Raw genomic sequence first — 26,002 nt, forward strand, 5'->3', positions numbered from 1 at the left:
ATTATTGAGGTAGAGTTAAATAAACATCTTTGAAAAATGTCAAAATTGACCTATGCAGAAGTTATACGGAACTGCAGAAACATTTCTGGAGGGACCTTATTCTGTAGCAGCCAGCAGACCCAGCCTGAACTGAACTCTTTCTGCAATACTGACCAAGCATTCCCCATCTCTTCTGACACAAACCTGCAGTTTGAATAGCTGTTTTAACGCCTTCTATTGCTGTGCTTTTAATGGACTTTTTTAGTTGTGCACTTCAATTGCGGGTGGCGGTTTTAATGCTTTGATTAAATTGTTTTAATGTGTATTTTAATTATGTGGGTTTGTGTCCTTGGTAAATGGTTATACACTTGAGAACTGCTTAGAAACCACTTCATCAATTAAGCGGTATATAAATTAATTAAATGGTAGTAGTAGAAAAAGAAAAAGGGACGTGGGTGGTGCTGTGGGTTAAACCACAGAGCCTAGGACTTGCCGATCAGAAGGTTGGCGGTTCAAATCCCCGTGATGGGGTGAGCTCCTGTTGCTTGATCCCTACTCATGCCAACCTAGCAGTTTGAAAGCATGTCAAAGTGCAAGTAGATAAATAGGTACTGCTCCGGCGGGAAGGTAAATGGCATTTCCGTGCGCTGCTCTGGTTCGCCAGAAGCGGCTTAGTCATGCTGGCCACATGACCCAGAAGCTGTACACCGGCTCCCTCGGCCAATAAAGTGAGATGAGCGCCGCAACCCCAGAGTCGGCCACGACTGGACCTAATGGTCAGGGGTCCCTTTACCTTACCTTTAGTAGAAAAAGAAGAAATACAGTAAAATGTTTACATTGGCCAGTGGAAATTAAATGTGATGTACTTGTGCGTTTGGGTGGTTGTTACTGTTCCCATTCATGTTTATTTGAAAATTATATAACTATAAAAAATAGCCTCTGCCATTCCCCATTTAGAGAATGGGGAAATTGTCTGTTGATTTATTACAGGGATGTGCTACATTAATCAAGAGCTGGTTACTGTGGAAAAAAAGGTCTAAGATGTGCCTAGCAGAATCTAGATGGAAAGCAAATAAAATGTTTCAATTTTTAGCTGCAACTGCAGCTTAAACACGTGTGGCCACTTATGTATGTTGATGCTATGTATGGCTTTACTGTTGATCATACTTACAGTTTGCAGTATTTTGCTTCCACTGCTTCATGGACTGGCCTCAGCACATGAACATTGCCGAAGACCTGCAAAATAGGCCAAGGAAAGCAAGACTGATCTGTCATTTAGGCATTATTGTGGACAGGCTGTGTGCTATTGGAACAGGCAGCCTCTTGCCCTGCAGTGAAAATCTGCAATCAAGTCCAGTCACAAATGCAGGATGTCTGAGCCCTTGAGAGCATTTGCTGGTGTGCTGAATTACATTTAGAGCTGCTCAAATCTGTCTGTGGATTTGTACGCTTCACCTCTGACCTGGATTTGGAATGGGATTTGGATTCCTGTCTTGCATTAACACCTGTGCCGTATGCGTTTCATGCTAGAAAGCTATGAGCAAGAGAATAAGCAGACAAGAGAGAACGGGTGAAACTGAAACGTTGTCAAAATAGTGACATAATTTATATGCTCCTCACCACTGCAGAATAAGTCTATAATATCTGAGGAATTGCTGGGAGAAATGGACTATCTTGACCTTAGGCAATTTAATATTGTTCCCCATTGGATCTTGGAAGGCTGGGTCTGCCAATCCGAATCTTGATTCATCCTACGAATGCAGAATCCTGATGGGGTCTCCCTTTGCTCATTCTGTTCCATGGCTGCAGGTGCCCCAGCAACACAGAGAGAGATTTATGCTCCATATCCTCCAACATTTCTCCAGTGGAAATAGGGACGTCCCATTCCATAATGATGATTTTACTATTTATAGCCCACATGTCTTACTGGGTTGCCCCAGCCACTCTGGACAGCTTCCAACATATATAAAAACATAATAAAACATTAAACATTTTTTTAAAAACTTCCCTATACAGGATTGTTTTCAGACGGATCAGATAACTCCATACCCTGTAACATTTCTCCAGGGAAATAGGGACATCCTACCATACCCTCCAACATTTCTCCAATGAAAATAGGGACATCCTAAGGAAAAGTGGGACATTCAGGGATCAAATCAGAAACTGGGACGGCTTCTCTAAATCAGGGATGTCCCTGGAAAATAGGGCCTGATGCTCTTGTCCAGTGCTGATCAAACTCATCGGATGCCTTGCCCTTTTCCTTAAACTGTATAGCCTGTCATAAACAACAACAAAATCTTGCAGCATCTTAAAACTAACATATTGTAGACTCTGGTCTAGGGCTGTGCTAAAATTTTCTTTAGCTCCCCCCGCCCCCCATTTCCCATTAGTTAAGGAGATAAGAAATTGCATTTGAAAATTCTCAAGAGGGAGAGGAAATTCATTGATAGTCTCATTGGTCAGGTGAATGGTTTTTGTTTCACTTACCTTACTTTTGAGGTGTCCTTTCTTTCATTCACCAAATCATCTCTCTGGTCACCTGCATTCTGCAGCCCTCTTGGATACTCCCACTTCCGGAGAACCTCATGATGGCCTCATCTGGCCTATGCTGCAGACATGGGAAGGTGGGAAGGCTGCTTACAGTGCATCTGATAAATGTTTAGTGCAGTCTTTACTTTTGAAAAAATCTGTGTGAGAAGAGGTAAAAGGAAGAACAAAGTAAGGGTGTGTACTGGTCTCAGGCTCTTGGTAGTCAGCTTCCCTCTCCCAATCTTCAATTAAAGCCCAGGGGTAATTCATCCTATGGCAATTTTTCATATCAGAAAGTATGGGCACCTGGGGAGGCTGCAGACCATTGGGGAAATGTTTAATGAAAACACACACACACACCACTCTCAGCCACTTCATGATCACAAGGTCATCACCCAGTACCCACCAAAATTATAACAGGATCTCTAAAGCTCCTGGAGAATGAGGTAGGAAAACAGAAGATGCTTTCCCTGGGAAAGAATACTTAAAAGAAATTGTAGAAGTGGGTCTGGTGGAGCATCCTTTCAGAAGTGCATGAAAGCTTGTGCTGTAATAGTTAAGTCTTTGAAGATGCTACAAACTTTGTACTGTTATAAACATTAGCTGCTCACCCAACCAGAAACTTAAGTATGAAATAAAATAAGCAAGAGTGGAAGCAAAGTGTTTCCTAGCACGGAAGAGTCTTGGGGCTTCGTCAGATATTCCTTGTCAGCTAAAATTGCTATGTATCAATCTGCCCTAATTTCCAGCCAACCTCACCTCTTTCACTATCGGGACTCTAAGCAAAGCTTCTTGGCTAGCTTCCCAAGCATCTCAGTTATATCTTAGCAAAACTGTGAGATCTGGTATTCAAGCAGAAGAAAAACAACACCATCCCTCTACAAATAAGGTAAAAATCCACAACAAATTCACCCAGAGAGCATTAAATAAGTATAGTTGGATACTAGATAGCTTTGCCCTGCACAGCCATTGCTTGATGCTCATTATTATTTCTTTATATACTACTCAGATGCCAAAATGACTTCTAAACAGTTCAAAACTATAAAATCAATTATGAAATCCATACATAAATTGCACAGTGACAATTCAATGTGGGGCATTAAAACATCAGTAGACAGCTGGGGTCACTTCCAGAACTTTCATTTTGCATTGGGCTCCTCTCTCCCAAGTCATTATTTGGCACTATCACCTGGTTCTGGCTGGAGGACCTCAGGGTTCTAGGAGCTACTGATGTGTTTGATTGAATCTATGTCACCCTTTGATTCAAAATTTCCAGGCTGGTTTACAATAACAAATGAAAACATAAGAAAATAGTACAAAGACAGTGCCAAAAGCAATCACAAGAAGAAATACAGGTGCCTAAGTTATGTTAGAGTACTTCTCTAGAGTTAGTGTGACCCCATGGCTGAAAAGACCCTCTGATCTGTGCCCCAGGCCTCCAATCTCACTTCAGATGGCAGAGGAACCCAGAAGAAAGCTTCTAAGAAAGTTGTTAGTGTGCAAGATGGTTGATGTGGAGAAGACAGTCACTCAATCCCAATCCATACTGGGCTTTGAAACTAAGCACTAGCACTTTGAATTGTGTTCAGACAAGAAGCCAGTTAAGCTCTTTAAGCACTGTTGAGATATGCTCTGGCCTAGTTAGTAGCCTAGCAGCTGTGTTTTGGATTGACTTCAGTTTCTGAACAATCTTCCAAGATATGAACATAAAAGCCCTACTGGATCAAGGCCCATCTAGTTCCACATTCTGTTCTCAGAGTGGCCCATGGGAAGTCCACAAGCAGGACATGAGCACAACAGCACTCTCCACTCTAGTATTCCTTAGCAACTGGTATTCGCCTTCAGTGCTGGAGGTGCAAACATAGTCAAGACTAGTAACCATTCATAGCTTCGTTCTCCATTTCTAATGCCCTTTTATAGCTGTGGCCCTCAAAGGTACAACCTCCTACAGTAGACTAGCCTGAGGATGGAACAAAGTAGATCGCAGTCTGCCTGTGTCTTCCTCAAAGACAGTCATTCCATGTTTTCATCTCATATCTGCCTTCCTTCCTTCCTTTTTCCCCATATTCAATGTGCATTTAAGTTCCTTAAATGGAAAAAGAAGAAAAGAATTTGCTCTTTTGGTTTGCAGATCATCTGGGCTTTTACAGCACATCCACACGCGCACACACTTTGGATGCTTTCTGCCCTTCACAGTGAGTCTGCCTGCCAAGCTGATTCTACCTCCCACCGAGCAGAAATGCCTGAAGGGTACATTTGCTGAGAGAGGAGAACCAGAAGGCTTCTTTTCCTTAATTCATATAGAGAGAAAAGCAGCTTTCACTGCATGCTACCGCTTGGGGTGACATGCATTGCTCTCATCCCTTCTATGTGCATTAATTAATTAATACCATTACATAACGGGTCCCATCTGCCAGCTGACACCAAGGTCAAGCCCTACCTGACTCACAAAGAGGCATAAAAAAGTCTGAACTGTTGCTTCCAGAATAAGGCTTGGTGTCACATTAAAGATGATCAAATTTGTCATGGCATAAGCCATGGATGGCGAGCCTGTTGCACTTCCAGATGGTGTAGGACTCCAGCTCCCATCCTCCCCAGCCAGCATGGCTAGTGGTCAGAGATAATGGGAGCTGTAATCTAACACCAGCTGGAGAGCCGCAGGTTCCTCATCCCTGGAATAAAGTTTTGTGATCCAGAGTCCATTTCATCAGGTGCATGTGAGTCAGATTATCTCCATTATCTTGAACCAAGGGAGTCACAACATGGTGTCTACAGGCATCATTGTACTTGCAATGGCTTTCCTTAGTGCCCACAGGTAGGAGCTCCAGACCCTAAGTGAGGGAAGGGTTTTTGTGGTGCCAAATGAAAGGAGAATCATGGCAAGAATGTTTCCCTTACCTTCCTTGGGAAGTGGCAAGGCTCTGAGTTTTTATGACTCATCTCCCTTGTCCCAGGCACATGTGAAACCCAGCTCTGACTGCCTTAACATCTAGGATCTGCCCCACCATGAGGCAGAACGAGGCAGCAGCCTCAGGCGACAAATTCTGAGGGGTGGAAAGTAGCAGAAAGAAACATAACCATCCACTGTGGCCATACCAAGGAGGAAGTCTCCTTCTTCTTGAACGCTTGAGGTCTTCTGCTGTGCAGAAATTAATCCTGAAGCCTGTGAATCTGCTCCAGGGAAGCCAGGGTCGTGACCATCTGCTTCAAGATAGACAGGCTGATGAACCTAATTACCTTGTGGTGCCTTGTGGTTTGCCCTTCCCATAGCTAGTGGGACACAGGTGGCTCTGTGGAAAGGAACACGGGTGGTGCTGTGGTCTAAACCACAGAGCCTAGGGCTTGCCAATCAGAAGGTCGGCGGTTCAAATCCCTGCGATGGGGTGAGCTTCTGTTGCTCGGTCCCTGCTCCTGCCAACTTAGCAGTTCGAAAGCACATCAAAGTTCAAGTAGATAAATGGTGGGAAGGTAAACGGTGTTTCCGTGCACTGCTCTGGTTCGCCAGAAGTGACTTAGTCATGGTGGCCACATGACCTGGAAGCTGTATGCTGGCTCCCTCAGCCAGTAAAGCGAGATGAGCACTGCAACTGGACCTAATGGTCAGGGGTCCTTTTACCTTTTCCTTTAAGCTAGCTTAGTGGCCTAGCATGGCCAGTGCACCAAAATGATGACATGAGGCAGTCCAACTAGGGCAGCATGCTCCTCCCTCCTGGATTCTGGGGCAGGGTGGGAAGTATCAGTGGCACGTCTTGCCTCATGTGTCAAAAGGTCTTGGGCCGGCCCTGTTAACATCTTTCAGATTAACAGCTCCCTCACCTCTAGTTAGGGAAGTGCTTTGCCAACAGGACTAGATAAGAATCCTTCAAGGCCTGAATTTCGAGGTACTCCTTTTGAAGGTGCCAATTTGCTATTCCTTTGCTGTTCCACTGACAGTGTTCCAGGATGTCTGTGTTTTGTGCTATGCAGCATTCAATGAAGACAAGGGGGTCAGGGCAAAATGGGTCAGGGGAGGCAATGGGGAATATGTCCCAGAGTACACCAGGCTTATTTTTAGGCCCCAATCCACTGAGATAAACCAAATTTCTGCTGCTGTGGCCCTTCCTCACACAGTACAATAGTGTAATGTCTACTCGGGAGTAAGTCCTTTGGTGTTTAATGGGACTTAATTCCAGATAAGTGGATACAGGATAGCAACCTAAGTTTGGTTTAGGGTTGGCACTGAAGAAAAACGAGTTTCCTGTGACTTTAACAGCCGTATGGCAGGCTGTTCAACAGGTTAGGCCAGGCTTCCTCAACCTTGGCCCTCCAGATGTTTTGAGACTACAATTCCCATCATCCCTGGCCACTGGTCCTGCTAGCTAGGGATCATGGGAGTTGTAGGTCAGAAACATCTGGAAGGCCGAGGCTGAGGAAGCCTGAGTTAGGCCTTTCCCGGTGTGGAACTGCAATTATGGAAAAAAATCCAGCATGACAGTATTCTTTTTATTTCTGTGTTATTCCAGGCAGCCATGTTGTGCTTCGTTATACCATGCCCACGAGTCAAAATGTGCCCACTGGTCCCAAAAGGCCCACAACCTCTTTTCTAGTAATTTCCAGCAGCAAATCAGAAATGACAGAAGAAAAGCACCTCTTATTACTCAACAAAGTTGTCCCAACATCTTTGGTTTAAACCATGTATTGTAGAAGAAATTTCAGGAATGTCTGAAAGTCCCCACTCAAAATTGGTGACTATGCATCATAAGACAAAGACAAATAAAATTAGAGAAACAGAGAGGCAAAATAGACATTCGCTGGAGAGCCATAAATGCTTCATAAATCAATTCAGTTTTTTATGACTTGCCTGGAATTTGGATTTTGAGTTTATTGCAATTGCAGAACTACCCTGAATGACTGCCCAATTCAATTCCAACACAGGTACTCCCTTAACCCGTAAAAAACATTTGTTTCATGCCTATTCTCCATGTTCTTTTATTGCTAGCTTTATAGAAAAAAACATTTTATAACTGCAATCAATCAAGGCTCCTCTTGCTTGCTTGTTAAATCAAAAACCATGCATACCAGAAAGTAAGATATTTGCAGGATTTGAGGTCATGTTTATTTTTATAAAAAAAATTAAAGCAAAGACTGTTGTCCTTGCTTCTTGCAATGTCATCTGGATTAAGCTTGGCTGTCCTGTAACTGCTTCCCAATCCCCAGCAGTGCAGAGATCTTTATTATGAATTGTCAGACCTGCTCAATAAACTTTCCATCCCTTTGATTTCCTGAGCCCTTCTGATTGTGGAGTTCAGCACCCCCTTGGGAATTCCTACTACATAAAGCAATCTGCAAATGTTCCCCTTGCTTGTAAATGTTTTTGAATTTATAAGTAAGAAAGCTATTTCATGGATGATTAGAAGGGTTTTTATTTATTAAAATGTCATGCCATCCAGACTACTGGCTTGACTCTCAGGCAATGTCTTAGGCATAATAATGAAACATTCCTGGTTTAAATAGGGTGCAGATCCTGGGCCCGGCTTCCAGACTACCTTTAATCTCCTTATTTTCTAGATGGGAAACTATGGTATTTCCTCTGTCGTTTCACTCTCCTCCTGCTGCAAACGGTTTGTATGCCTGCTGGTGGTGGTTTTTTTAGGCAGCAGGGCAGAAGTGTGCAACTGAATCATAGCATGAGTAAGAATAAAAAAGATGGAAAATCATGTGTATCATTCTCATTGTTTTGAAGCTGCTCAAGAAGTATTTTGAAGGCTACACGATGCTGAACTTCTCTTTGTGACTGGCAAGAAAGGGAGGAGGAATTCAAGGGTGTGCTCTTGTGACCATACCATCAGTGGAAGCATTTCCGCTTCCCAGATGATCCCCCTCTCTTCCCCCCACCCGCACTGTGGGATAAGAGGTCTACTTCATTCTTTACACCACCCACTCAAGGAGCTAACCTGTCTGTCCATGCCAGTTTTTGCTTCCTGTGCAATCAGCTCAAGTCCAAGCTTTTTTTGTTTAGTCATGTCCGACTCTTCGTGACCGCATGGACCAGAGCACGCCAGGCACTCCTGTCTTCCACTACCTCCCACAGTTTGGTCAAACTCATGCTGGTAGCTTCGAGAACACTGTCCAACCATCTCGTCCTCTGTCGTCCCCTTCTCCTTGTGCCCTCAGTCTTTCCCAACATCAGGGTCTTTTCCAGGGAGTCTTCTCTTCTCATGAGGTGGCCAAAGTATTGGAGCCTCAGCTTCAGGATCTGTCCTTCCAGTGAGCACCCAGGGCTGATTTCCTTAAGAATGGAGAGGTTTGATCTTCTTGCAGTCCATAGGACTCTCAAGAGTCTCCTCCAGCACCATAATTCAAAAGCATCAATTCTTCGATGATCAGCCTTCTTTATGGTCCAGCTCTCACTTCCATACATCACTACTGGGGAAACCATAGCTTTAACTATAGTGGAAATCATTGGTTCGTTGTATCAGTAGACAAAGTGGGGCTATGATCTCCAGCACTTGCCCTAAATCTGATGGGAGCTCTCCTCACAACTCTCATAGCTCTGTTTGCAGGGGTCATGGACTTCATCTTCCACGTGCCTACATGCCACCTCCCTTTTGCTTTCTACTTGCTCCTCTCAGGCAGAAACAAGAGGCAGCCTTTCCATCAATTCAAATATAGCACATTTCCCTCCTTGCTATAGAGTGAGCAGCCTCAGGTTTCTCACTCTTAAAAGGATCAGACAAAGAAGAATGAACAAACCCATTGAAGGGCTTTCCTTAAGACATCAGTGGAGGGTGTTTGATCCAATAATCTAATGTCAAAAGCCAGAAGTTGCCAACATGACAAAAAAGAATTAACACAAGGAGGCATTCTCTCTGACAGTCAATGGTCAGGGTTGGTGGGCATTGCAGTCCAACAACATTGGGAGGGTACCACACATTGGCCAGTTCTGCCCAGTTGAATGTCATCCAGTAGAGCTACTCTAAGCAGTTCCAATGCCAGAACGAAAAGGGCCAAGGAAAAATGTATCACCTAGGCAGTCTTTTTTTCTAAAAAAAATAAATAGATGCCGGTACTCACCATGAAGTTGTTGTAGTAAGTGCCATACTTTTTAACAACAACGAAAAGGTGCTGTTACTGTTTACCACTGAGTACCCACTGAAAAAAATCAGTGCATCTAGGGATTCCTGACATTTGCTCAGTCAAGGTTATTTATGAACCTTGGCCAAAAAAGGAAGATTGAGGGGACTTCCGAGTTGAGCGCCAGCGATCATGGCGGCCCCCTGCTGAGCACCGGAGGGGGAGCTCCGAAAAAAACAGGGTTCTACCGCTACGGCGACGTGGTGAACCCCTGAAAACGTAGGCGGAGGAAGCCTACGTCCGTGGGACTCGGCGGGCACCAACAGCGATCCCCTAAAACGTTTCTGGGGCTCAGGAAGAGCTCCGGAGTGTGGAGGGGGTAACGCGGTGCTGAGAGTCAATCGCTTCTTTTTCGGAGAGACGTCGCACAGCCGTGATCGGAGGAGCGCTCAACTTCTTCTTGGGACAAATTGGATTATAAAAGAACTTTCCGTGAGTAGGAGAATTACAAATTTTAAAAGGGAAAGAAACAAATTAAGGAACTTTTGGATTTGGCAAGTTAAAAAAGCAAGCTAAATTAGAACCGAAGCGGTAAGGTTTAACCAGGAAGTCAGCCTTCCGCTCTGTATATAGCTGGAAACAAAGACTTTTGCGTGCCAAACCTTTAAAAGTGCTTTTGAAGAAACGGAATCTGGCGTTTTGATAAGGATCTTTTCCCCCCCTAAGTGGCAGGGAAAAGGGGGGGAAGGACTGGAAACTGTATTGCCTGCGTAAGAAAGAGCTGACTGTGGGGGAACCACCGCCCGGCGCGCCCGGCGCGCCCAGAACCACCGCCCGGCGCGCCTGGCTCTGATCTGTCAATCTGAAAACACAGGGTAAAGGAGGGACTGCGGAGAGAGACTCTGAGATTTTAAGCTCTGCAAACTGGATTATACTGTTAAAAGCTGAGACTGTTTAAGTCTTGTTACTGGGAGGAATTAGCTGCAAAGTTGCTGGGAAGGAGAAGGAGAAGACGGGAGCCATTGTTCCCAGGGGCTATTGTATCCCCCTGGTGGACATAAGGATTGTTACAAAGACTGATACAAAGAAACAGAAAGCAACTGGGAATTTTCCACTGTTTGGTTTTAAAATCTGACAGCTTGCTGCAGCTGGGAAAGTGACTGGGGACTTTCCACTGTTTTGACTTCAAGTCTGACAGCTAGCCTCAGCTGAGAGTGACCTTGAAATAAGTTGCTGTGGTATGGCAAGTGATAAGGGAAAAGTAGACCAGCTGCAGGAGAAGACTACAAGATCTGGGAAAACCTTTTACTCAGGAAGAAGAGCCTCTATACCTGACCCAATTGGAGGTGCATCTGTACAACCTAAACCAAAAGCTATGTCTTCAACTGAGGACCTTTTCAATACAGGATTTGCAAAAATTCAAGAATCATTAAATAAATTGACAGAGGAGGTTGTAGAAACAAACAAAAAGGTGTCAGAGACATCTTCTAAAATAGATCAAAATACAGCTTGTATTAAACAAAATACGAATTTAATTCAGCAATTATTGCAGGAATCATCAAAAACAAGGAAAATTGCAGAAGAAGCTAAAGCAGCTGCAGAGGCCACAGAAGAAAAAATACCACCGATTAACAGGCAACTTGAGGACTATAGAACAAGATTTTCCATGCTTGAATTAAAAGATAAACAAACGAATCTCAGGATCAGATCCTTGCCAGAAATTGAAAAAGAAGGTCTTAAGGAATTTCTTGCACAGGAATTTGCAGATTTCTGGAAACTGGATCTGGATAAAGAAGAAATCAAAATAGTAAGTGCTTTCCGACTGGGTAAAACAAGCAGGAGAATCAAGACAAGAGACTGTTTGGTCACCTTTGGATCTAAAGAGGAGAGAGATAAAATTTTGGGACTACATTTCCAAAGGCCTTTGGAAGTTGGTGAATCAAGAGTGGAATTGTTCAGGGACATCCCCAAACATCTCTTAGACCTCAGATCTAGCTACAGAGACTTGGTCACACAGCTGAGAAAGAACAACATCATCTTTAGGTGGGAGTTCCCTGAAGGGCTTTCGTTTAGTATAAAAGGAAGGAAAATAAAAATAAAATCAGTGGAAGATAAAGACAGATTTTTAAAGGACTACGAGGAGGACTTACAGAAGGAATTCTTTAAAGACCAAGACCCGTCCGATACACAAGAGAGAAAAAGGAGAGATATAGCTAAAGCAATCTTGGATTTGGACAAGACGACACCACCGGGACCAGAAGAGAAAGAAGACACATTGGGAGCTTCTGGAGGAATATAGCAGACCAATTTCAAGATGTCTCTGCAACTATTAAGCTGGAACTGCAACGGTCTAAACGTGGTTTCTAAGAGAAAATCAATTTTTCACATTTTAAAAAAAGAACAATTGGACTTGATTTGTTTACAGGAAACACATGTAACTAGGCTCCATAGAAAAATTCTAATTAATAAAAGACTAGGTCAAGAGTTTATTTCATCGGACAAAGTTAAAAAAAGAGGAGTGGTGGTATATGCAAAAGAGAGCCTAGCACCAAAATTAATTTTCAAAGATGAACAAGGAAGATATTTGGCAATTGAAATTCAACACCATGGACAGAAATATCTGATTGTTGGCGTATACGCACCGAACGAAGGAAAATCGGAATTTTTCAAAAAGTTACATGAGACATTGATGGACTATCTGGAGTACAATGTGATCTTGATGGGAGATATGAATGGAGTTGTTTCTACAAATATGGACAAGGCACAACGGCAGGTAGTCACCAAAGATGGGAGACTACCGAAAACCTTTTTTGAACTGACTGATAACTTGGACTTGGTGGATATCTGGAGAACCAAAAATCCTTTAGAAAGAGAAGGAACCTTCTTTTCTGAAGCCAAAAAGACATGGACAAGAATTGACCAAATCTGGATCACAAGAGGACTGGCACCAAAGACAAAAAAAGTAGAAATCTGCCCAAAGACTTACTCCGACCACAATGCTGTAAAGATGGTAATGAACTTACAACCAACTGGTTCTTTCAGATGGAGGATGAATGACTCTCTGTTTAGAGATGAGGAAATAACCAAGAAGGCCCAGAAAACTCTGAAAGACTATTTTGAGATAAATTTAAACACTACGGTGGAAAAAAGAACTGTATGGGACGCAAGTAAAGCTGTTATGAGAGGATTTTTGATACAACAGAACGCACTCAAGAAGAGATTACAACAGGAAAAAAGAGAAAAGATATTGGAAAAGATTAAGGAAGGTGAAAAAAGACTGAGATCAAATCCAAAATCACAACAAATCTTGAGAGAGATAAAGTTATATCAAGTACAATACATGCAAATGATAAATCAAGAGATTGAATGGAAGGTCAGACAAATGAGACAAAGAACTTTCGAATCAGCAAACAAATGTGGAAAGTTATTGGCATGGCAAATAAAGAAGAGACAGAAAATGAATACAATAACAAATTTAGAAGAGGAAGGAAGAATTATTCAGAACCCAGTGGAAATTAGGAGTGCCTTTCAAAGATACTTTAAACAGCTTTATTCACAACAACCACAGAAGGAAGCAGATATGGAGGAATTCTTGAAAGAAAATGGGCTACCGGAAATATCTCAAGAAAGTAAATTTAAATTGAGCTGCAGGATAACAGAACAAGAGGTAGAGAGCGCCATCCAAAATATGAAACTTGGCAAGTCCCCAGGACCTGATGGGTTGACGGCAAGATATTATAAATCAATGAAAGACTGGCTAATTCAACCCTTGAAGGATATATGTAATGACATATTACAGGGGAAAAGGACACCAGAAACGTGGAAAGAAGCTTTTGTGACTCTCATACCAAAGACAGAATCGGAAAAACACCAACTTAAGAACTATCGGCCTATATCATTACTTAATGTGGATTATAAAATTTTTGCTGACATTTTGGCTAGAAGATTAAAGAGGGTTTTAGCGGAGGAGATTCACAAGGACCAAGCAGGCTTTCTCCCAGGAAGGCACCTATCTGATAATGTAAGGAATATAATTGACATTTTGGAACTTTTACAGGAAAGAATAAACACAAAAGCAGCTTTAGTATTTGTGGACGCGGAGAAAGCCTTTGATAACATTTCTTGGGGTTTTATGAAAAAGAATCTCCATAGTATGGGGGTAGGCCAAGAGTTCGAAAATGGTATAGGTGCAATCTATTCTGAACAAAAAGCAAAATTAATTGTTAACAATGTTTTGACTGAAGAGTTCAGAATAGAAAAAGGAACACGACAAGGTTGTCCTATTTCCCCTCTGCTTTTTATATCGGTCCTGGAGGTGTTGCTGAATATGATTAGAAAGGACCAGATGGTAAGAGGGATACAGGTCGGAGTTAAACAATTTAAATTAAGAGCATTTGCAGATGACTTGGTTTTGACATTGCAGGAGCCAGAGTCCAGTGTGAAGAGGGTTCTAGAACTGATTCAAGAGTTTGGTCGATTAGCAGGTTTTAAACTCAACAAAACAAAAACTAAGGTTTTGACAAAGAATCTAACAGAAAAAGAGAAAGAAAGGTTTCAGAATGAGACAGGTTTGACAGTGGTGAAAAAAGTGAAATATCTGGGAATTATTATGACCTCAAAAAATGGGAACTTATATAAGGATAACTACGAAAAATGCTGGATGGAGATAAAAAAAGATCTAGATATATGGTCTAATCTAAAACTCTCACTGTTAGGTCGTATTGCTGTGATAAAGATGAATGTATTGCCAAAAATGTTATTTTTGTTCCAGACACTGCAGATTATTGATAAAATGGACTGTTTCAAGAAGTGGCAGAAAGATATATCCAGATTTGTCTGGCAGGGCAAAAAGCCAAGAATAAAATTTAAAATATTAACAGATGCAAAGGAAAGAGGAGGCTTTGCCCTGCCAGACTTGAAACTTTACTATGAAGCAGCAGCTTTTTGCTGGCTGAAAGAATGGCTACTTCTTGAAAATACAGATATACTGGACTTAGAAGGATTCAATAATGCGTTTGGGTGGCATGCTTACTTATGGTATGACAAGGTTAAAGTTCACAGAATGTTTAAGATTCACATTGTCAGGAAAGCATTGTTTAATGTATGGATTAGATATAAGGATTTCTTTGAAAACAAGACTCCAAGGTGGTTATCTCCGATGGAAGCAAAAGCAGTCAAAAAACTCAATATGGAGGCCAATTGGCCAAAATATTGGGAGATACTAGAACAAGATGGAGATAAATTGAAACTGCAGAGTTTTGACAAATTAAAAAGTAAAGTCCGTGATTGGCTCCACTATCATCAGATAATGGAGGCATATAAATTGGATAGAAAAATTGGCTTCCAGGTGGAAAAATCAAAATTGGAAACAGAATTGCTAGAACCCAAAACTAAGGTATTGTCAAGAATGTATAATCTGCTGCTGAAATGGAATACACAGGATGAGGAAGTGAAATCAGTAATGATTAAATGGGCACAAGATGTGGGTCACAACATAATGCTAGCCGACTGGGAACGGTTATGGACCACTGGGCTAAAGTTTACGGCATGTAATGCCCTAAGAGAAAATATTATGAAAATGATATACAGATGGTACATAACACCAGTCAAACTAGCAAAAATTTATCATATGCCCGATAACAAATGTTGGAAATGTAAAGAAACTGAAGGTACCTTTTTTCATCTCTGGTGGACATGCCCAAGGATTAAGACCTTTTGGGAGATGATCTATAATGAACTGAAGAAAGTATTTAAATATACATTCCCCAAGAAACCGGAGGCCTTTCTCCTGGGCATGGTCAACCAAGAGGTACGTATGAAAGACAGGATATTTTTTATGTACGCCACAACAGCAGCAAGAATACTTATTGCAAAGTATTGGAAGACACAAGAATTACCCACGCTGGAGGAATGGCAGATGAAAGTCATGGACTATATGGAATCCGCAGAAATGACTGGCAGAATCAGAGACCAGGGTGAAGAGACGGTGGAGGAAGATTGGAAGAAATTTAAAGACTATTTACAGAAACACTACAAGATTAATGAATGTTAAAATAACATCAGATTGAATGTAGAAGGTTATTGGAGTAAAATTTTAAGGATTAGAAGACCCAACATTCTAAGTTCTAAGCATTGAATAAGCTATATTAAGACATTCAAATCAGAAAAGAGGTTAATTATGACAGAGGGAAGGGATTTGTTGTTTAATTGTATGAATTGGAATACAGGGAAGGGAGACTCGGGGAAGTCAGAGAAACAAGTTAATGCAAGATTAATATGAAGATAAGATTGTTTTTATTTCTGTTTTTTGTAGTATGTTATGTTTGTGTAATTCTGTATGTTTTTGGTGTATTGTTTGTTGCTTTGTTTTGCTTTGTTGTCTTTTATGCAAAAACGAATAAAATATTTATTAAAAAAAAAAAAAAAAAAAAAGGAAGATTGAACACTGTTAAGAGATGGTGGGAGAACCCTGGAAAACCAGATTTTTGAACCAAACAGGAATCCTATACAAACCGTGCAGACTCCCTGATGTAGACAATTGCCCTCCAACTCATAAAGGACAAATGGAAACAAGACAGAGAAGGACAGGTCAAGAGCGTTCATCTCCACTTTTGCCTCTACATGAATAGTATCATGTGGAGGAATAAATGCCTGATTATGACTTTTGTCAGCAAACCATCTAGCAAAGATATCACAGTGACATGACAGTGCATTTTTTAAAAACCCAAATGAAGTGTTTACTCAACTATGCAATATAGCAAACATCAAGCTAAAGCAAATAGGTTATTGAAAACATTGCCACTCCAAGTATTAAACCATGAATATTCGCAAGTTCCCTTCTATCCTGTTTCTGAAAGGACAATGTTGCATTTGTGAACAGATGGATGCCACAGAATCAGGACGGAGGAAAGACCTGGAGGCAATTTTCATGGAGATGTAAGAAGTGGTTAAAAAACACACAAAACCTCAGGATTTTATGTCAACTGGAATATGGTGGATTAACCAAATCAGTCTGCCTAACTAATGAAGCTATTACTCATTTCCAAGCAGTAAGCAAGCAACCATGTTGAGGCCAGGGCCATGAAAACAAATGTGGGCCAGGGTTCCCACCACTGATATATGAATATGCAAACAGATGTACCCCTCCCTAAACGGCAGTAGTAAATTGCATAAAACCCAGTTTTCAAGGATCAGCTAACAGTCATAGAATAGATGTTTACAGAATAGATGGAACTTGTAAAACTCATTGAGCTTTAAGAACAAATCTCCAGTGAGCTTTCATACAATCTTTAGCTTTAAATTAGAATAGCAGACAATCCTGCAAAGAAGTATTATTGCTAGTGTGAAGTTGGAACCTCATCAAAGAAAAGGAAAGAAGTCCCCATTCTTTGTGCTAATGAACAATAGGGAACAACAGGAAAACATGGAAGTTTTCTTACCATCTCATGCACTTGCCAGAGCGAAGAGGCACCACCAATTATCCTGGTGCCCTGGGTGATGATGTCATCATTCCTGCACTAAAATAAATAAATCCCAGGAATGTGTTTCTCCGCACTTCCTCTCCACCTATGACAGTGCCTAGGAATGATTCAGTTGAAGCACATATTGTTTTGATTCTCTGGGTTTTGTAAACCTCATGTGGTATTTTTGTTGTATCTCCATGTGGAGTCTACCACAGCAGTGTGGTCTGCTGTCACAGTTTCCTAAAATATATAAAAGAGAGGGAGAAGAGAAAGTGAAATTTTGGAGCAGCTGACTCTCCAAAATTCTGAGTCAAGCACAAAAGACCATCGGGAGTAGATCGATATTACACTCCCTCAAATAATACATGTGGAACTCTTCATTTTGTTGCTGTTAATGAGGTTTTAAAATAAATTTTCTAAGGAGTTAAATGCCAGACCTTTTTAAAAAAGTAAATCCCACCTGTTCTCAAAAGTCAGTCCTCGCAGTCCTGTAAATGTGAAGGTGTGGAGTGATATCAGCCCCAACCTTGAATTATACACGTTGATATCAACTACATGTGAACCTGTTCTCACTTGCATGCATCCAGGGCTCTAACATTTTTATGCTCTTCCCATAGAAGTCCCCACCATGGTACTATGTACCTGGAAACATTTGGCTTTCAAAGTCATAAAGCCGGGAATGCTAAGATGTTGCAATACAGGGCACCCTCCTTGAGAGGCTGGACAAATCCTATATTTCAAACATTGTTATGAGGCACATAAAATCTGGCATGAGATTTTGGTTTTGGGTGTAGACTGAGGGGGTAATGAGTGCAGTACAATTCCCAGAATGGATCTCATTTGTCAAACAAGATTTATTTACCCATGCAGCAACTGCCAAGTCCACCCTTAAGGCGGTCTGGCAGGTTTGAAATAGCAAAAGGATACCTTCTGCCCAGGTTTTCCTCACTTATTCCATTTCGCTGTCACTCAGAATTTGCATGTGATGATAGTCGGCTTCCTGTGCAGGCACTGCATGAGGCAGGGCTTTATAGATCAGAGACTGTAGTCTATAAAGCCCTTTTGCACCATCCCAACTGCTCCCAAGGGGCATGTGGAAAACTCAACTTAAGTAATCCAGTATTTCATAGTTGGTATGGTACCTAGCTGGGAATTTAATCGACAACCAAATATTAAAGAGCAGGCTCTGAGGAATCTTGCTCTCTTCGAGCAAATATTAGGCTCTACAATGCATGCAGAATGCAGAATGTGAGTTGGTCTCCAGACTGTAAACAACAACAACAACAACAACAACAGGAAGAATAGTAATAATACAGCCTTTTGGCCAGCATTTTAAAATGTGACAGGGGTTATTTTGTTATGTAAGGTAAAGGACCCCTGGACGGTTAAGTCCAGTCACAGGTGACTTTGGGGTTGTGGCTCTCATCTTGCTTTCAGGCCAAGGGAGCTGGTGTTTGTCCACAGACAACTTTGCAGGTCATGTATCCAGCATGACTAAACTGCTTCTGGTGCAACAGAACACTATGACGGAAACCACAGTGCATGGAAACGCCATTTACCTTCCTCCCACAGCGATACCTATTTATCTACTTGCACCGGCGTGCTTTCGAATTGCTAGTTTGGCAGGAGCTGGAACAGAGCAACGGGAGCTCACTCCATCACAGGGATTCAAAACACCGACCTTCCGACCGGCAAGCCCAAGAGGCTCAGTGGTTTAGACCATGACATCTACCCAATGTGGGTCCTGCACTGGGAGAAAAGTGTGGTATTAAATAAAGAAATAAACTTGAAGAGTAGTTTACAAGACTGAAGAAATGAGGGTACTGAGGAGGAGGAGGAGAAGGTGGGCAGAATGCTCCTCTTGGTTTTTTGATAAAACAGCTCAACAAGATGCTTTTAACACAAAACTAGAACATTCTTATTATAGTGAAACCCAACCAGGCTATGTGCTTTCTTTCTGGCTGAAGCAGAAGATAGCTGCTAACTGTGAAGCACAGTTCTATTAATGAATATTCATTATTGAAAAGCTATCCACGAACCTCTGCGCTTGCAGAGTTGTTAAATAAAAATCTGTGGTATCTTCTTCCCTCAGAACCTGGATGGTTTTTTGAGTGTGTGTGTGTTTTTTTAAAAATGCCAGCACCAAATCTTAGAACATATTATATCATAAAGGGGCAAATGCAAACATAATTTCCCTCACCACTTGGTAGCAGCAGTTTGCCTCCATATATCTCTGATGAGGAGTATGGCTTTCCATGGTGAACAGTGTGGCTCCTAGGCAGCACCAGTGCCGGGACTCCTCTTATTAAGAAATCCATTAAACAACGGCGTGTATCTTCACACTGGCCTTGTACCCAACCAAACCGGATTCCAAGCTCCTTGCTGCAGCTGGTACCAACTCTGCTGTGTCAGCAATATTCACACGCCCACTCTTGCACCGGCCTGCTGGGAATGGGATTAACAACAGTCTGCGCCAGTTTATGCATTTGTTCAGCATATAAAGCTTTTAACGAGGGAGGATCAGACCTACCCACACACTTGAGGTTTACATGAAAGGGATTGTGGCGCTGTACCAGCTAGCCATGACCCCCTCCACCAAACCTAAGAGCCACTCCCGCTGTTCTCCATGCATACATACATACCCTCCAGGTGTCCTGATTTTCCAGGGATAGTCTGTCTGACAGATTTCATCCACAGCACCTCTAGATAGGTCTGGGAAATATTTTTGTCTGAAAGCTTGGAGAGCCATCGCAAACCACTGTAAACTATACAGAACTGCATGGACCAAGGCAGCTTCCTATGTGCAAAGTATACACAGTGATGTTCAAAACTGTAATATCCTACCTCCACCCCCACACAGTTTGGTACTCCCAGAAAAGCATTGTTTTATTCTTCGGTGCTGAGAGTACTACTGAACAGTGGTGGCAATCCTTCACCATTAAGAGTGAGAGACGGACTATGACAAATGGGTTGAAAATGTTGTCTTCTGCTTCACTTTGATTCGCATTGCTTTGAAAGAGCAAATAAAACACACGTAGGCCTCAAATGGTAAAGCATTCTTTATTTACCATTTATTCATATTTACAAGGATGGCTTAGGATTCTAAGCCACCATGCATGGCTGCCTCGTGCAGGAGAGTGTGAGCTTGGCAAACTACAAAGTATATTTTGTTAGTCTCAACCTTGCTCAATCCATGCAGAGTTGCTTATACCCAAAGTTACTGGCTTAAAATGTAGTGTGAGGTGATTTCTCCCAGCTGAATATCAAAGCATATTTGCCCGTGGTTGTGCACATCAGCACGGTTGGATATGTTTCCATGTTGTCTGTTTTCTGCCCACATCAGGGGAGTGAAGAAGTGGCGTGGATGTATTTGTGTGGTTTGTATTTTCAAACTGGATCAGAGCTGGGTGTGTGGCAGGAGGAAATACAGCAAAATGCATTTTTTTCAAGAAACTACAGGAGAGATGTGGATTGTTGCTAAAGTTGTGTGTTCACAGCTTCACACGCCACTGGATGCAGAGTACATGGGAGTGTGTACCCAGTCAGAGATTCAGTCTCTCTGCAGGGAGCCATGGAAAAATACTCCGAGCCTGATTGTTTTGTTCCTCATGCAAGAGTGAAATCCTCATGTTCCCTCAGTGGTAGGAGTGTCCTGAAAGACCAGTTCCTTGACGACAGAAAGCCCAGAGATAATTATATTGCTGCATAAGATACCAGGGTGTATGTGTGGAATTCGTTTTGCCTTCGGAAGATGCGGTGGCTGATACCAGATATTTACATATTTGTTGTGAAAGCTGTCATTAAGTGTCTTTTGAGGACTTAGAGAGGAGTTGAGAATGAGTCCAAAAGAACTAACAAAACTCTGAAATACAATAATTATTATTTCAGATATTTCTATGCTGCCTTCCCAGGGCAAATCTCTGCAAACAGGGGTATCTGCATGTGTCACAAGCATGAATAAAGGCATTAAAAAGGAACAAAATCTCACTACCATAATAAACTAAAACAGCAGTCTAAACGCAGCTTCTAAATGGTTTTAAACTAATCGTGAGAAGAGAATGCTGACAGGAGCTGAGGAGTGTTCTGTTTGGAACAAATTGTCCCTCAGGGATGAGCGTAAAAAGGTTATGGTTGTTGAAATTGGGGATGACTAGAACTAGACATTTTGAGTACAGGGGCGCTCCTGAGAGCAACTCAGAGAGGTCAAAGCCTCAAGGCGTAAAACACACATGTGAAAGACATTTGGAGAAAGACACGGTGTACAGGTGTTTATATGCTCATGCTAGAAACCTCTGAGGCAAGATGGGCGAGTTGGAGAGCTTCATCTTTGTTGTTGTTGTTTAGTTGTTTAGTTGAGACATTTACTTCTGCTTCATTGACTATGCAAAAGCCTTTGACTGTGTCGACCACAGCAAACTATGGCAAGTTCTTAAAGAAATGGGAGTGCCTGATCACCTCATCTGTCTCCTGAGAAATCTCTATGTGGGACAAGAAGCTACAGTTAGAACTGGATATGGAACAACTGATTGGTTCAAAATTGGGAAAGGAGTACGGCAAGGCTGTATATTGTCTCCCTGCTTATTTAACTTATATACAGAATTCATCATGCGAAAGGCTGGGCTGGACGAATCCCAAGCCGGAATTAAGATTGCCGGAAGAAATATCAACAACCTCAGATATGCAGATGACACAACCTTGATGGCAGAAAGTGAGGAGGAATTAAAGAACCTTTTAATGAGGGTGAAAGAGGAGAGCACAAAATATGGTCTGAAGCTCAACATCAAAAAAACGAAGATCATGGCCACTGGGCCTATCACCTCCTGGCAAATAGAAGGGGAAGAAATGGAGGCAGTGAGAGATTTTATTTTCTTGGGCTCCATGATCACTGCAGATGGTGACAGCAGTCATGAAATTAAAAGACACTTGCTTCTTGGGAGAAAAGCAATGACAAACCTAGACAGCTTCATCTTAGAGGGGAGTATATATGTATATAAAGTGGGCATGGTGGAAGCATGATGGAATGGAGAGAGCCAGTGGGACATAGTTGTTATCTCTGGATATAAATTCTGTGGGAAAGACAGGGAAGGGGGTATTGGAGGTGGTGTGACATAGAGTCCTAGCAGCTAGAAATCCCCAAAAGTGTGGGGGCTCTTCCACAGAATCACTGTGGGTGGTAATGCCGGCCCCAATAGTAATTTGGCCCTGGAGACGTACTCTTGTGTCCCTATGATGTCTAGGGTGATCTTGAAAGGGATAATGACATCAAGGAGGCCTCTCAAGGAAGCAGTGCTGAAATAATGGGTGCCTTCCATTTTAAATACCCTAAATACCTTGTGCCCTAGAGCAGAGGGTGCACAATTCTCAATTTAAAAGTTGACTGATGCCTTCTGGAACCTGGTGCAAGAGGTAAGCATTGTTGAACCAATAACAGTGACCATAATACTATCAAATTCAACATATATGTCAGAGCTGACTCCTGGTCCCAGCTCACCAAGGACCAACGCTAGCCGGTAGTAAAGTATCAAAGTCTTTATTGAAGAATAGTTTCCATTTCCAAGCCTCAGCGTCCCAGCTCTACGTCTGGAGTCTAGACCGGCGAAGCTCCGTCTGAGTCTCCGCCCCCTGTGCACCAGTTTAAGACTCTAATCTTACTCCACCTCTTCCTTCTCTCTCTCTTCCTCTGGGTCCTACTACCCCCCGGGGTCTCCTCCCTCCTGGACTCTTCTGACGCAGACGTTGACCCCTCTGACTCCTCCCCCTCTCTTCGGCGGGCTTTAGGACCTGGCTCCCTACCCGGGCTGCCCACCTTGCCGCCCTCCTGTACATTTGAACTTGGCGCGCGCGCGCGTTTAACTTTCCTGATGACTGTTTCCTCGCTCCCTGACGAGGGTGTGGTCACTCCTGCCTCACGTTCTCCCGCTGCCCGCGCGCCACCTGATCCCGATGCCTGGGACTCCTCCCCCCTACTGCACTCTGGGGGGGACGCTGGTCCGGATTTCCAGCTGCTACTCTCTGAGTCCCCTCTGGCCCCTTCTTCCCGAGGTGTCCCCCTGGGCACTCCCCTTGCCCTGACTATGGGGGCCCCTTTCTGTGAATCCTCCGAGTCACTGGAGAGACTCAGAGACCTCGGACTGCTGTCCTCACTGACATTTCCTTCGGACTCCTCCCCCTCGCTCTCCATTTCCTCCCTCTCCTGTGACTCTGCTCCTGAACCCCTGACAATATATGTAACTGGAGGATTTCTAAGAAAACCCAGCACAGCCACACTTGACTTCAAAACAGGAAACTTATCAAAAGTGAGAGAATAGGTTGAAGTTGGTTGAAGCAAGGAGGCTGCATCCTCATGGCCTCAACCTCACCACTGTTCAGCGTCACCCAAATCCTGTCCAAGTGTGCAGGAGTGGTGCAGGTGTCATGAGGAAACTCACCCCCCAAAAGCATATATGTTCCTACTGAACACCACAGAAATGCAGCAGATGGGACAGAGTCCTGGCCTTAAAAGTTTGCAAGGTAACTACTGTGTCGTTCTTTTCTTTTTTGCTAACATAAAATACTGCTTTCAGTATGTTAAGAATTTAGTTTAAAAAAATAAATATTATGGGTAGAATGCAAGAAAGAACTCTTTATTAACAGGGCTCCCTTGGCCTATAATATCTATTAATACAAGGCTTGGCAGCTGCTAAAAGGAGTGCCAGGAATCTCATGGTTTCCTTAAATGCGTAAGGGTGGATAAAAGGACTGCTCATTAAAGTAACCTGATTGGTTTCATGTACCTTTGACTGTTTTTGTACCAGAAAATGCAGTAATAATAACCAAGGGAGGGGTTGTTGTTTTTCTACTCAGAGAAGACCTGAGCACCTGCAATTACCACTGAAATCAATCGGATTTCCAAACCAATTCCTGGATGTGGAAATCATATATTTTGTTCCTTTCTGAAAAAACACAACGGTGCCTGTTGTGCTTTCACAGCTGATTAGTGGCAGAAGAAGAAGCCAAAGGATTTCTCTTTGTCTCCTTGGCACTCAGCTTTCAGGAATAAAAGAGACGGGGATAAATAAATGTTCCCAACTAGAGTACAGAAAGTAGATTAACTAATGGGCCTGCCATGCTCAAACTGGGGCATCTGCTCACATGTTCTTCTTTGACACAAGTGACCCTTTGTAGTTACATATACAAACACACACACTGTGGCTCTTTGTTATCTGTGATCAGCGTGTCTGTTCCATTCAGCCAGAGTGACCACATTCTTCTCTCCCGGTCCCCGCCCCCCCCCCCCATCTCTCTCAATTGCAGCCGCAGTCCATGCTACCACAGCAAATGAAAGAGGCAACCCAAAAGGAGTTTGAAATTACCTGTGCTTTTAAGAAAGGGAAGTGACTTTCCAGGGAAATCCAGGACTGGAAAGCTGGGATGGATTTCAGGCATACTGAGAGAGACCAGTTCCTTCAGTCATACTCGGACAGACCTACAAACCCGTTCAAAGGGAGATCCTGACGGAAGATAATATTACTGTGCCAGGACTAAAATTGTAAATCTATATAGCCTCACTCTTGCTGCCCTAGAAGTAGTTAAACCTAACACCTAATGTGCAGGGGTTGTTTTTTATTTAATGCATGGTCAGTGGTAAGGAAAAAATACTTTGTACATGATTGTCAACCTTTTTTTATGATTAAAAAAAGTTACACAAGTTCTCAGTGAGCCCTAAATCACTCCTAGAGGGTTCCAATCATCTTGCTTGAATGCAGCACAGTTAAGAGGCATGGGGGTGGGAATAGTTGCCAGCCTAAAATAAAACGAGGGAGTGTCATTTTCCTTCCAAAATTCCCTGGAACAGCACTGCAGCAGGGCATTCTGGTAGGGGCTTATGGCAGCTATTAGCGGTCACCAATGTCTATTCAACCGCTGCTGGATCCAGGTATACCCAGCACCCTTGAATGTATGGAGTGAATGGGAGCCTTGAATGGCTCGTTTCATTCATTTCAAGACAAATGCTGATTGGTCCAAATGAGCCCCATTCAGTACTGCTTTCCATTTGTCCTGAAATGAATGCACACCTTTTAGAGCCAAGAACTCTCAAACAGAAGAGTATGAACTCTGATACTGGTGCCACCTCCCCATCTGCTGTTCTCTAGCTTTGGACTGGCTCACTTCCAGGTGGGCATATTTGTCTTATGGCCAAAGCTGATACCAATCCTTCCTGAAGCCTTCATAAAGTTTGTTGAACCTAAGTAGGTTGCCAAAGGAGTGGGGCTGCTTCTCAGCAAGAATGCCCAATATCAGTGCAGCCCAGTCTGGAGGCTCTTCCTCCTTATCTGACCCAGAAGGAGATTAGGGAAAGCAGAGCATTGGTTTGTCAGCTCTGGCCATCTGACAAAATATTGGAGCATGTTGACCCAGACAAACTTTGAAGTGATATGTAAGAATGATTGTGTTATAATCTTCAAAATGAAATGGCTCTGCAAGCCATGACCACAAGCAATGTTTACTGACCTCATAAACATCACATGGCACATGGAAACAGTAAAATGTTTCATTATATTCTCAATTCCTCCTTTTAATATATATTTGAGCTGCCCGTCTGAACTGAATGATGACTAATGGGAATGGAAATGCTTCCCATTTTTCCACTCCTAAGTTCAGTTGCCCACCATTTCCACGTCAGTTTGCATTTTTTAAAAAAAGTCTTCATGGAACTGAAACATTACTATGATAAGAAGACATTAATGAAATATAAAACATATATCTTCAAAATCCATGTAAAATATTGGTGCATCTTTAATCTCAATAGAAATTACAAATTTCATTAGATTATTGCAACAATTTAATGTTTTCAACTGCTTTAAACGTTTTCAAATTAAAAAATGTGCCTAGGCTCCATCTGGTACGCAGGGTGAGACCTTAACTGCCCATGGACTGTCTCTCCAGAGTGGTGCATGCTCTAGTTATCTCCTGCCTGGACTACTGCAATGTGCTCTACG

At 42.6% G+C, this 26,002-nt stretch overlaps 1 long non-coding RNA gene across 1 annotated transcript in view; it reads right to left on the reverse strand.

Moving 5' to 3' along the window:
* Positions 1–26,002, reverse strand: part of LOC310660145 — a 68,093-nt gene that overhangs the window by 4,974 nt on the left and 37,117 nt on the right. The window contains exons 2-4 of the long non-coding RNA XR_014503239.1: positions 17,001–17,264; positions 2,467–2,666; positions 1,151–1,215 (exon numbers count right to left, since the gene is read on the reverse strand). This is a non-coding gene — a long non-coding RNA (uncharacterized lncRNA). The remainder of the gene's footprint in view (positions 1–1,150; positions 1,216–2,466; positions 2,667–17,000; positions 17,265–26,002) is intronic.

This window comes from Podarcis tiliguerta (assembly GCF_965153285.1).
Source record: "Podarcis tiliguerta genome assembly, chromosome: 11".
Lineage (NCBI taxonomy): Eukaryota > Metazoa > Chordata > Lepidosauria > Squamata > Lacertidae > Podarcis > Podarcis tiliguerta.